This window comes from Pelophylax lessonae (genome assembly GCF_965119305.1).
Source record: "Pelophylax lessonae genome assembly, chromosome: 5".
In the NCBI taxonomy this organism is placed as follows: Eukaryota; Metazoa; Chordata; class Amphibia; order Anura; family Ranidae; genus Pelophylax; species Pelophylax lessonae.
Genome location: NC_138772.1, coordinates 451,489,470 through 451,501,538, shown reverse-complemented (window position 1 = coordinate 451,501,538; position 12,069 = coordinate 451,489,470).

Below are 12,069 nucleotides of genomic sequence, written 5' to 3'. Positions count from 1 at the left end.
ATCTATCGTCAATCACGACTCCCACCGCACCACCGGACCCGAAAAAAAGAGAAAAAACCTCCGACCTCGTCGAAGGCTCCTGTCGCCTGCCTGCTCCCCTGTCTGACATTTCTTAAATAACTAAGAGGCAGAGTCGGCCGGTCACATGACCGGATGGCCCTCGCCCCCTTTTGACATAATCAGTCAGGTCATCATGCTGTTTTTTTTTAAATTTTTGTATTGCCGACAATGTTTTCTTTTACATTTAGCTGATGACTCATCTGTTGTTAAGGACAGGACAGCCAGCTTCCCAGGTCTGCTCCTTAACAACCCGATAATCACTGGTTGCTAACCTCTTTATCACCGCCCGCCGCAGTACATTGCACAGTACGGCGGTCGCGAGGAGGGAGCTAGAGGGCGAGTGCGCGCCGCTGGCGACACGCTCCCCCCCAGTTGGCAGAGGGGAAGCCAATGCATGGGTCAGGTGGCTCCGATTGCCGCCTGACACCCGCAATCATTCCCCACTGAGAGAGAAGGACGGTCGGCTGTTGTGAACACAGCCGACCGTTCTTTTTCCTGGAATGATCATAGAGCCCATGTGATCCTTCTATATAGGATCACATGTCTCTATGGTCATTTAAGAAGCCACGGCCCCCACAGTTAGAATCACTCCCCTAGGCTCACATTTAACCCCTTGATCACCCACAGGGTTAACCCCTTCCCTGCCAATGGCATTATTACAGTAACAGTGCATATTTTTAGCACTGATTACTGTAGTAATGTCACTGGTACCCCCAAAAGTGTCAAAAATGTCAGTTAGGGGTCCGATCTGTCCGCTGCAATGTCGCAGTCCCGCTAAAAATCGCCGCCATTACTAGTAAAAAAATAAAAACCAATAAAAATTACAAATCTTTCCCGTAGTTAGTAGATGCAATAACTGTTGCGCAAACCAACCAAAAATATGTAGCAGAAAACAAATTGGCCTAAAATGTCAAAAAAAAATTAGATTTTTAATTTTTTTTGGGAATGTTATATAGCAGAATGTGAAAAATATAGATTTTTTTCAGAATTGTTGCTCTTTTTTTGTGTATAGTATAAAAAAAAATTCACACAGGTGATAAAATACCACTAAAAGAAAGCTCTATTTGTGGGGGAAAAAGGACATGAATTTTGTTTGGGTACAGCGTCGCATGACTGCGCAATTGTCAGTTAAACTCACGCAGTGCCAAGTTGAAAAAAGTGGCCTGGTCATCAAAGGGGCAAATCCTTCCGGTCTTAAAGTAGTTAAGGACGCTGTTGGCCTCCACATTAAAAAAAAAAAAAAAAAAAACACTCTGCAAAAATACTGGACACTGGCATTTAGCAGAGTTTAGAAAAGTTTAGTAGAGTTTAGAAGTTTTAGAGTTTCTGCCAAAACGCTGCTTCTTCAGAACGCGTTGGCCCTGGGTTTTTTTTTTTTTTTTTTTTTTTTTTTTCAGCTTCTAAAAGTCTCTGCCTCTGGACACATAGAATAACATGAAGAGGCATTTTGAAGCTGTAAAAAAAAAAAAACACCTAATGCTGCTAAAAGCAGCAGTAAAAATAAGTACCTATATGTAGTGGTCTTAGTGGGCAAGGTTACTTTAACCACTTGCCGACTGCCGCAAGTACATATACTGCGGCGGTCAGCCCCGGCAAGGCAAAGTGACGTACTGGTACATCACTAGCCTGTCACCGGCTTGTGAGCCAATAGCGGGCGAGCTCGCGCCCGCTGAGGCGCGCGCCCGCCCCGGCTCGTTTCCTAACAAGTCAGTGCGTGTGACCGGCGGACCCGATGTCCGCCGGTCACTCGCGATCGTTCGCCGGGAAGGGAGAAAGGCAGGCGGCTAATGTAAACAAGCCACCTGTCATTCTCCCCTGTGTAAAAATGGAGATCAGACGGTTCTACTATGTAGGACCGTTGATCTCTGTTTTTACACTAGTAGCCATGTCCCATCACAGTTAGAAACACACCCCTAGGACACACTTAACCCCTCCCTTTCCAATACAGTTAACCCCTTCCCTGCCAGTGTCATTTTTACAGTAACAGTGCATATGTATAGCACTGATTACTGCAGTAATGTCACTGGCAACCCCAAAAGTGTCAAAAATGTCAGTCAAGGGTCCGATCTATCCGCCGCAATGTCGCAGTCCCGCAAAAAAAAAAAATCGCAGATCGCCGCCATTACTCGTTAAAAAAAAAACCCACCAAAAATGACAAAAATCTTTCCCTTTGCTAGTAAACACGATAACTTTTGCGCAAACCAATCAAAATATGCTTTTTGCGATTTTTTTTTTACCAAACATATGTAGCATAAAACAAATTGGCCGAAAATGTTAAAAAAAATTTGATTTTTAAATTTTTTTGGTGGGGGGGGGAATTTCATATAAAAAAATGTGAAAAATATTGTTATTGTTGCAAAATTTACGCTCTTTTTTTGTTTATAGCGCATGATCAAAAAATCGCACACGTGATCAAATACCACCAAAAGAAAGCTCTGTTTGTGGGAAAAAAAGGACGTCAAATTTGTTTAGGTACAGCCTTGCACGACCGCGCAATTGTCTGTTAAAGTCACGCAGTAAAAAATTGCAAAAAACCCCCTGGTCAGGAAGGGGGTAAAATCTTCCGGGGCTTAAGTGGTTAAGAATAGGCAACAATAACAGGGCTAGAGAAGAAACCCAGTCCTAGCAATTACTATCAAATAAGGCAACTTATTGTGACCGGTGAATATATAAAGAGCAGAAAGTATACTTAAAATGTTGCAATTCATTTATATATTGAATCATATTTTTCTTTTACAATGAAGCTCATATGTGTGACTTGAAGGTAGTGTAGCAGTGCTAGCATATAAAACCTTTGACTTTACTCAACAAGCTTATCTCATAGCTCAAAGCAAAACATTAAACCCTTGAAGATTGAACTAATTCCAAAAAACAGATGCTGCCAACATGTTTACGCAACTCAAGTAGTGACCAGAAACAGACCATGGGAACTACACATGTATGAGTTCATTGCAGTGTTATGAGGCGGACTTCTTACCAAAGCAAAGCATTCTGTTACAGATAAAAAGTGCAGTAATGGACATTTCAGCTGATGGGTACTGTGCTGCAAGGCAGATCTTTTATAAGACATCCTCATGAGTTTACGGGAACTTGTCTTGTGTAACCATACAGGTGACGTTTTCTAATATGCTGAAAGATCTACACAAGGTTCCTGGAATATGTTCGCTTTAGCCTAACCACACTGGAACACTTGCTTCCTTTCCAAAGTCAGACAATTAATATAAATAAGACAGCTACAATTAGAACTCAAACAAATGTAAGAAACAAATCTATAGCAGTGTCTTTGTTTCTGTAGAGATGATGACCTTTATACGTATAAATGATAAACTCTACTTCAGTTCTGGAAGGTCTTACCCTCTTAACCACTTCCATACCGCGCCATTTCTGGTACTCCGCTCCTACATGTAAAAATCATCATTTTTTTTGCTAGAAAATTACTAAGAACACCCAAACATTGTATATTTTTTTTTTAACAGAGACCCAGGGAATAAAATGGCAGTCATTGCAACTTTTTATGTCACACGGTATTTGCACAGAAATTTTTCAAACACAAGTTTTTTTAACCGCTTGCCGCCCGCCCGCCCGCCGTCATATTACGGTGGAGCGGTGCGACTATTGTTGTGGGCCACCGTCATGTGACGGCGGCCCATTCAGGCAGGGCAGCATTGCCGGTGTCTGCATGTCCCCGGGACACAGCCCGTCACTGGCAGGGGGGAAACAGCCAATGGGCATGGCTGTTTCCCACGTGATCGGCTGTGTTCCAATGACACAGCCGATCACAATAGAGGAGCCAAGAAGATGACCGTGCATGCGCGATCGGGAGCGTGCAGCGCGGTCATGTCAGTGGCTCTGTGTTCCCTAGGAACACAGCTAGTCACCAGCATCGCGGGCTAGTCTGCCCGCGATCCGGAAATCATTGCAAATCGCGGGACGCCTGTGCGTTGCCCGTGATTGGCAATAGCACCCCAAACGCTGTGCGATGTTGCCGAAATTTCCGCCTGCCGAATCGCGGTAACATCACGCAAACATCGCATGACGCCCAAAAAAGGTACAAGAGCTTCTTTGGGGCGTCATGCGTTGTTTGCGCGATGTTACCGCAATTCGGCAGTCGGAAATCGCGGCAACATCACACATCACCCCATCAGTGATCATCATCTGTCAACCCATCAATCATCACCGCCTGTCACCCTATCAGTCATTGTCACCTGTCACCCCATCAGTCATCGTCATCTGTCACCCCATCAGTCATCGTCACCTGTCACCCTATCAGTCATCGTCACCTGTCAACCCATCAGTCATCGTCATCTGTCAACCCATCAGTCATCGTCATCTGTCAACCCATCAGTGACCGTCACCTGCCACCTATCAGTCACCTGCCACCCATCAGTGATCATCCGCAGTCAACCGTCACCCGTCGCACAGCCCATCACAGCCAGCATGTCAAAAAGGATGTACAGCAGCGAGGAGGCCCTTCAGGTCCTCTCCATGACTGTTGAGAGCATCGGGGAGCTCTCATCAGTATCCAAATCAAATTCCGAATCCGATTCGGAATTTGAAATGGCTAATAGTAGCGGATCGGAGATGGACTCGGACTATTCCTGTACACTTTCCTTAGAAAGAATACATAGAATGTATTTTGGGGTGCAATTTTTGCTATATACATGCAACCACTTACCGACCGCCTAACAACTATATACGTCGGCCATTTAAAGCTAAATACTGGGGTTATGGCAGCAGATAGCTGCCATAACCCCGGTATTTTTTTAAACGGCGGGCGGTTGGCTTTCAGATAAGGGTGGTCCCAGTGGCGGATTCGCTGCGGAATTACCCTTACGGTGCAGGGGAAGAGGTGCCCCCCCTCCCGCCGCGTCCCAGAGGTTTTCCCAGATGGCCCTCACTTACTTGACTCTATGGTCTTGGAGGACCGGAGCTACGTCAAAAGTCATTGTCTAGCAACCGGTTTAAAGGGCCGCTTTTTTTTATTTATTATTTTTTTCAATAATTTTTTTTTTCTTTTTTAGTGTAGTTGTGAGGTGTGAGGTCTTTTTGACCCCAGATCTCACAATAAAGAGGACCTGTCATGCCTATTTCTATTGCAAGGGATGCTTACATTCCTTGTAATAGGAATAAAAATGATTAAAACATTTTTTTTTAAAAACTGTGTAAAATAAAAAAATAATAAATAAAATAAATAGGAAAAAAAAATGAAAGCGCCCTGTCCCCGTTAGCTCGCGCGTAGAAGCGAATGCATACGCAAGTCCCGCCCACATATGTAAATGGTGTTCAAACCACACATGTGAGGTATCGCCGCGGTCATTAGAGCAAGAGCAATAATTTGAGCCCTAGACCTCCTCTGTAACTCTAAGCTAGTAACCTGTAGAAATTTTTAAAATGTTGCCTATGGGGATTTTTAAGTACCAATGTTTGGCGCCATTCCGTGAGCGTGCGCAATTTTGAAGCATGACATGTTGGGTATCTAATTACTCGACGTAACATTATCTTTCACATTATGTTAAAAAATGGGCTAAATTTACTGTTTTCTTATATTTTAATTTAAAAAAGTGAATATTTTTTTTAAAAATTGCATTTGGAAGACTTCTGCACAAATATGGTGTGATAAAAAATATTGCAACGATCTCCATTTTATTCTCTAGGGTCTCTGCTAAAAAAAATATATAATGTTTGGGGGTTCTAAGTAGTTTTCTAGCAAAAAAAATGATTTTAGCTTGTAAACACCAAGTGTCAAAAATAGGCCCAGTCTTAAAAGTGGATAAATGGACAACTTTTTGTAAGGTGCTACTTGGATATTAGGCCTCTGTATGTGGTTAGGCTGTGTAAATGTGTTACACATGTGGTATCGCCATTCTCAGGAGGAATAGCAGAATGTATTTTGGGGTGAAATTTTTGATATGTACATGCTATGTGTTGGAAATATTTCATAAATGGATAACTTTGTGTAAAAAAAAATGCATTTTCATTTTCTTTCCACAGTTTCCAAAAACTTGTGGAAAAAAATAAAACGTTCAAAAGACTCATTATGCCTCAAAATTATGCATTGGAGTGTTTGCTTTCCAAAATGGGGTCATTTTATGGGGGTTTCCATTGTCCTGGTGCTCCAGGGCCTTCAAAAGTGCGATAGGTTGTCAGGAAATTATGTGTGTAATTTATGCTCCTAGAATGCCGGACGGTGCTACTTGGATGTTAGGCCTCTGTATGTGGCCAGGCTGTGAAAAAGTCTCACACATGTGGTATCGCCATACTCAGGAGGAGTAGTAGAATGTGTTTTGGGGTGTAGTTCCAAGTATACATATGCTGTGTGAGAGAAATAACCTGTTAATACGTCAATTTGTTAAAAAAAAATATTAATTTTGCAAAGAATTGTGGGAAAAAATTACAACTTCAAAAAACTCACCATGCCCCTTATTAAATACCTTGGAATGTCTACTTTCCAAAAAGGGGTCATTTGGGGGGTATTTGTACTTTCCTGACTTTTTAGTGTCTCAAGAAATGAGATAGGCCTTCAGTACATCAGGTGTGATCAAGTGTGATCAATTTTCAATGAATAGCACCATAGCTTGTGGACTCTATAACTTTCACAAAGACCAAATAATATACACTTATTTGTGTTATTTTTACCAAAGATAAGTAGCAGTATAGATTTTGGCCAAAATTTGTGAAGAAAAATGACTAATTTGCAAAATTTTATGACAGAAACAAAGAAAAATGTGTTTTTTCACAATATTTTCAGTCTTTTTTTATTTATAGCACAAAAAATAAAAAAACCCAGTAGTGATTAAATACCATCAAAAGAAAGCTCTATTTGTGTGAAGAAAAGGACACAAATTTTTGATGGGTACAGTGTTGCATGACTGAGTAATTGTCATTCAAAATGTGAGAGCGATGAAAGCTGAAAATCGGTCTAGGCAGGAAGGGGGTGAAAGTGCACTGTAGGCAAGTGGTTAATTAAAAAAACAAAACACTAAAGTTAGCCAACTTTTTTTCTATAATGTGAAAGATGATGTTACGCCGAGTAAATAGATACAGTACCTAACATGTTGTGCTTTAAAATTACGCACATTCATGGAATGAAGCCAAACTTCGGTACTTACAAATCTGCAGAGGCAACGCTTTAACATTTTTTACAGGTTACCAGTTTAGAGTTACAGAGGAGGTCTTGGGCTACAATTGTTGCTCTCGCTTTAACATTCGTGGGGATATGTCACATGAATGGATTGAACGCCATTTACATATGTGGCCGCAACATACGCATGTGTTCGCTTCTGCGTGAGAGCACCCGGGGACGAGGACACTTAAATTTTTTTTATTGTTTATTTTATTTTTATTTTTTTATTTTTACACTTTCCCTTAATTTTTTTTTATCACTTTTATTCCTATTACAAGGAATGTAAACATCCCTTGTAATAGGAATAGTGAATGACAGGTCCTCTTTATGTAGAGATCTGGGGTCAGTAAGACCTCAGAACTCTCCTACAGACTAGAAAACCTGAAAAAAAAAAACAATCTCCGCTGTGCAGCCGAGATCGTGGCAGTTTTGACAACTGCCAGGCCGGGCGTGACCACATCGCGTCGCGCCCAGGCCTCCGAGAGTCATAAAGACTGCCGGGGACCATCTGGTCCTTGGCAGACCCTATGGTGTACTTCCGCTGCCGGCGGATTCCTTCTCCGGCTCACCGATCGCACGGGCGAGCTGGTAAAAGCACCGGAGGGTGACAGGAGGAGGGGCGGGAGGTGTCCCCTCCTGCCGCCTGTAAGAATGATCAAGCGGCTTAACAGCCACTAGGATTGTTCTTATGGTGCAAGGAATCGATGGTGGAAAAAAATGATATCCAAATAATGCCTGCAGCTGCAGACATCATTCAGATATCCCCACTTAAAGCCCTGGACCTCCAGCAGAAAGGAAGTGGTTAATGACCAGGCCATTTCTTGAGATACGGCACTGTGTTGCTGTAACTGACAATTGCGTGGTCGTGCTACGCTGTACCCAAATAATTTTTTTCCCGACAAATAGAGCTTTCTTTTGATAGTATTTGATCACCTCTGCGGTTTTTATTTTTTTTACGCTATAAACAAAAAAAAACATAATTTTGAAAAATAACCTATATTTTTTACTTTCTACTATAAAACATACCCAATAATTTTTTTTTTCATTAATTTAGGCCAATATGTATTCTGCTACATAGCTTTGGTAAAAAAAATCCTAATAAGTGTATATTGATTGGTTTGTGCAAAAGTTATAGTGTCTACAAACTATGGGACACATTTATGGAATTTTTATTTTTTTATTGTTTTTACTAGTAATGGTGGCGATCAGCAATTTATTTATTTATTTTTTTCAAACAAACAACTTTTTTTGAGTCATGCACATTACAATAAAGGAAGCAAGAAGTACAATGGTCAAAGCATAAATACGTAATAAAACAAAGCGAGTTCTGCAAATGAGAGAAAAAGAAAAAAGGAAACCAATCTGAGTCCATTGGAAATGTTAAAGACAGGCGGGTGAGTACAGAGGGTGGCACCAGCAAGCATGGAGAGTGATCAAACATACAATATAATAAAGGCACTAAATCAACAATCAGCAGGTCTAGCAAAAGAAGACAACATTCTGGGTGTACATGTGGCCTAAGCCTCCAGCCATCTATCCCATATCTTATGATAAACATAGAACATGGGGAACACATAGTGTTCAGACTAAAAACGTGGGACTTTGTATGAGGTGTGGCCAGTGTACACATAATGATATAATGGTAATACATATACAACTGCTGGTAAGCATAAAGAGGCATATGATTAATCATCGCATGTTTATTAACAAGTTCTATAGCACTTAAACATCAGTAGTATGGATATACATTGGTTCGAAGGGGATGTATACAATGTACAAAAAAATATAATGGTAAAACCATAATAAATGATACAAACATATACAGAATAAATCGACAGACATAAATTAAAATTATAAGTGGTGGTTGGATGCATGTTGGAAATTGGAAAAAAGTTCAATGGCCTCTAGGGCTCTACGCGTTTCGTGAAAGAAATTTCACTTCATCAGGAGTTGGCACATTTGGATTTCTAAAAAATATGGCATAATTAATATTGCATCCAATCAGGGGTTGCACTCAGAGGTTGGCTATTGAATATGGAAAATTACTTACAAGAAAATATAAAAACTATCGAATTGGCTGTTGGCCACCCAGAAATACGTCCATGAAGGGAACTGAGGGGGCGAATACTCCGCACAGGGCCAAGGCGAAAGGTCCACAGGCAATGTGTGAAAATCCATAGGTCAGATAGGGCTGTATTGAGATCTAATAAAAGGTAATAGGTAATGGAGGTAAGCCATAGTAATAATGATAATAATAATAATGATATTATTAATTAGGGGTACAATACTGATCCTAAGCCCAAGACGAAAAGTGATGTAGGGTAAAGTAAACCCAAAACCAGAAGGGAAAAGGCAGGGAAAATAAATCAAAATCTGTGTAACTGAGTGTCAAAATGGTTCAGTGTTGAGAAAATGAACTGTAAAAATACCGCACCTGAGATGGGTAAATCCCAGTGCGCAAGGGGTCCACACTATAAAGCCTACAGCGAAAGGAAATGAAGGTGAAAAAAAAACGGATACCGAAATACGGGTGATGTGAAAGTGGGTAATGTGACCCAGAAATGGTGGAGAAAAAGAGGCGAAATAAGGCCTGTTTAGAAAATAACCAGTGATAGGGAGTGGAAGGAATGGAAGGCATTGATATGGACCTGTACCGAGGCAGAGATAGGAGTCCAATCTGGGTGCTCAAAAAGAAAGAAAGCCCCATGCCGCTCCAGTAGACGTCCAATGATGAAACGCGTAGGGCGGAGCTTCATACGTCAACGTCACTTCCGGTTTTGCAGTTGGAAGCCGTGGAACGCGGAAGAATCCCGGCGTCTGCATCACAACTGAACTGATCAGCCTAAACTGTGAGTGTGTTTTACTTGCCTTCAGTGTCTGTATTATCTACTACACCATGGGGTTTTGTTTCTTTTTGAGCAGCCAGATTGGACCTGCACCCGGAGGATCCTCCTGAGGGTTGCCCATCCATAAAAGACTGAACCCCGGAGTTTTTTTCACCTACTGTATTTGTGGAGACCATTCCTGCCTGCATTTAATACCCCATTTTGAGGGGGGAAAAGGGTGAGTGCGTTACCTAGTGTTTTTCACAGGTACTAGCACTTTGTTACTCACTTCAGTTTATTCACCACCTTTTTCCTTTGCACCAGCACTGCTCCCAGCACAGTAGTGTTTAGAAGATTTTACCTTGATATATTTTATGGACAACACTTTTTACGTTGATTATATATCCGCACAAATATTGCACTTTTAATAAATAGATTTGCACCTTATATCTGATACGCCGCACGTTTATTTATAGCACTAAGCACTTTGTGGGCATATATATACTCACAGCCCAACATAGATCCTGTTACTTGGCACTTTCACCTTATTATCACTTGTGATTTATCTACATTCTTTACATTTTATGTTTACCACCTATACACGCCTATAGGATCTAGTGCTATTCCTTTTCATAACAGGTAGCGTCGATACCAACCTTTTCACACCCTTATTTACACTTGACCCCTTTTTTAGGGGTTGGTTGGTGGCAGCTTTACACCTGCACACAATAGATTTCTGATATACTCCATAGCGCTGGTCATTCCATTCTTTCCATTTCTCTGTTATTATTGATCTGTATACCTCAAACCAACTGTAAATTTATACCCTAGCTCTAAATCTCAGCTTTACTCTTTAAAGCATAACTACACTGTGGGGTCAATTCACTAAGAGCTAAAGTGATGGTAAAGTCCCATTAGCTCACTTGTGCCTATAGGTAGGCCTATAATAAAGCTTACCTGTAGGTACAGTAAATATCTCCTAAATGTGCACTTTCTAGGCAATGTTTACTATAGTAGCAACCAGTGACATCAACGGTGCATGCGCACAGCACTCTCAATGGATGGCTTGGCCAGTTAGAGAGGTAAGCGCGCTAACCGGGAAGAAAGATCAAGTGAAGATGGAAGTGCCGGGGATCCATGACAGTGCACCGCTGGAGTTCTTCATTCTAAAGTAAGGCTTTCATAATGTACTAGAATGTGATGCATACTAGTACATTATGCTATCATCCTACAAGGGTCCAATTTTTTTAAAAAAAAATTGCAGTTCACTACAGCTTTAAATACAGAATAATTTTTTTTTTTAAAAATAACTCATGTGGTACTAAACTCATGAATGTGCAATTTACTAAAAAAATGCACGTTAAATACTACATGAGTTAAATTATTTATTTTGTATTTTATTGCAGTCCGGAGCTCCGGCTTCAGCGTGAAGTGAAGATTTTAGCAGTAGTATTCCTACCACTGCTAAATGTGACAGTTCAGCTCAGGGCTGTTGGTGGTTAAGGAGCCGCACCCACTGGCATCTTAACAACCATAACTTATCTTGTCAAAAACTGTGTGCTGTTTTTATTTAAACATCTCATTTTTTGGTGAATAAGCAGGTGCAGGTACCCCATAATTATTCATATAGGTGGGGGATGGGGTCTGGGAGGCCTCTTTTGAAATGGGCTTCAAGATTCTGATAAGTTTTCCAACCACCAGGCCAAGGTTGTCGGGAAGAGGCCCTTGTCTTCATTAACATGGGGACAATGTGTTTTGCCGGGGATCCTACCCTTGCAAAAGCACCCCCCCCCCCCCATTTTGAGGGCATGTGGCCTGGAATGGTTGAGGGCATGTGGCCTGACCTACCAGGCTGCATGCTTACTCAGATAAGGGTCTAGTATGGATCTTTTTAAAGTTTATAGTGTGCCCCCCCCCCCCCAAATCCATACCAGACTTGAAGGGCCTGATATGAATTGGGGGCGGGGGAACCACACGTCCTTTTTTTTTATTTACATTCTGCTGTCAGCCAACTGACCGCAGATGAATCATGGTTGTTAAGATGCTGGTCTTAAGCAGCAG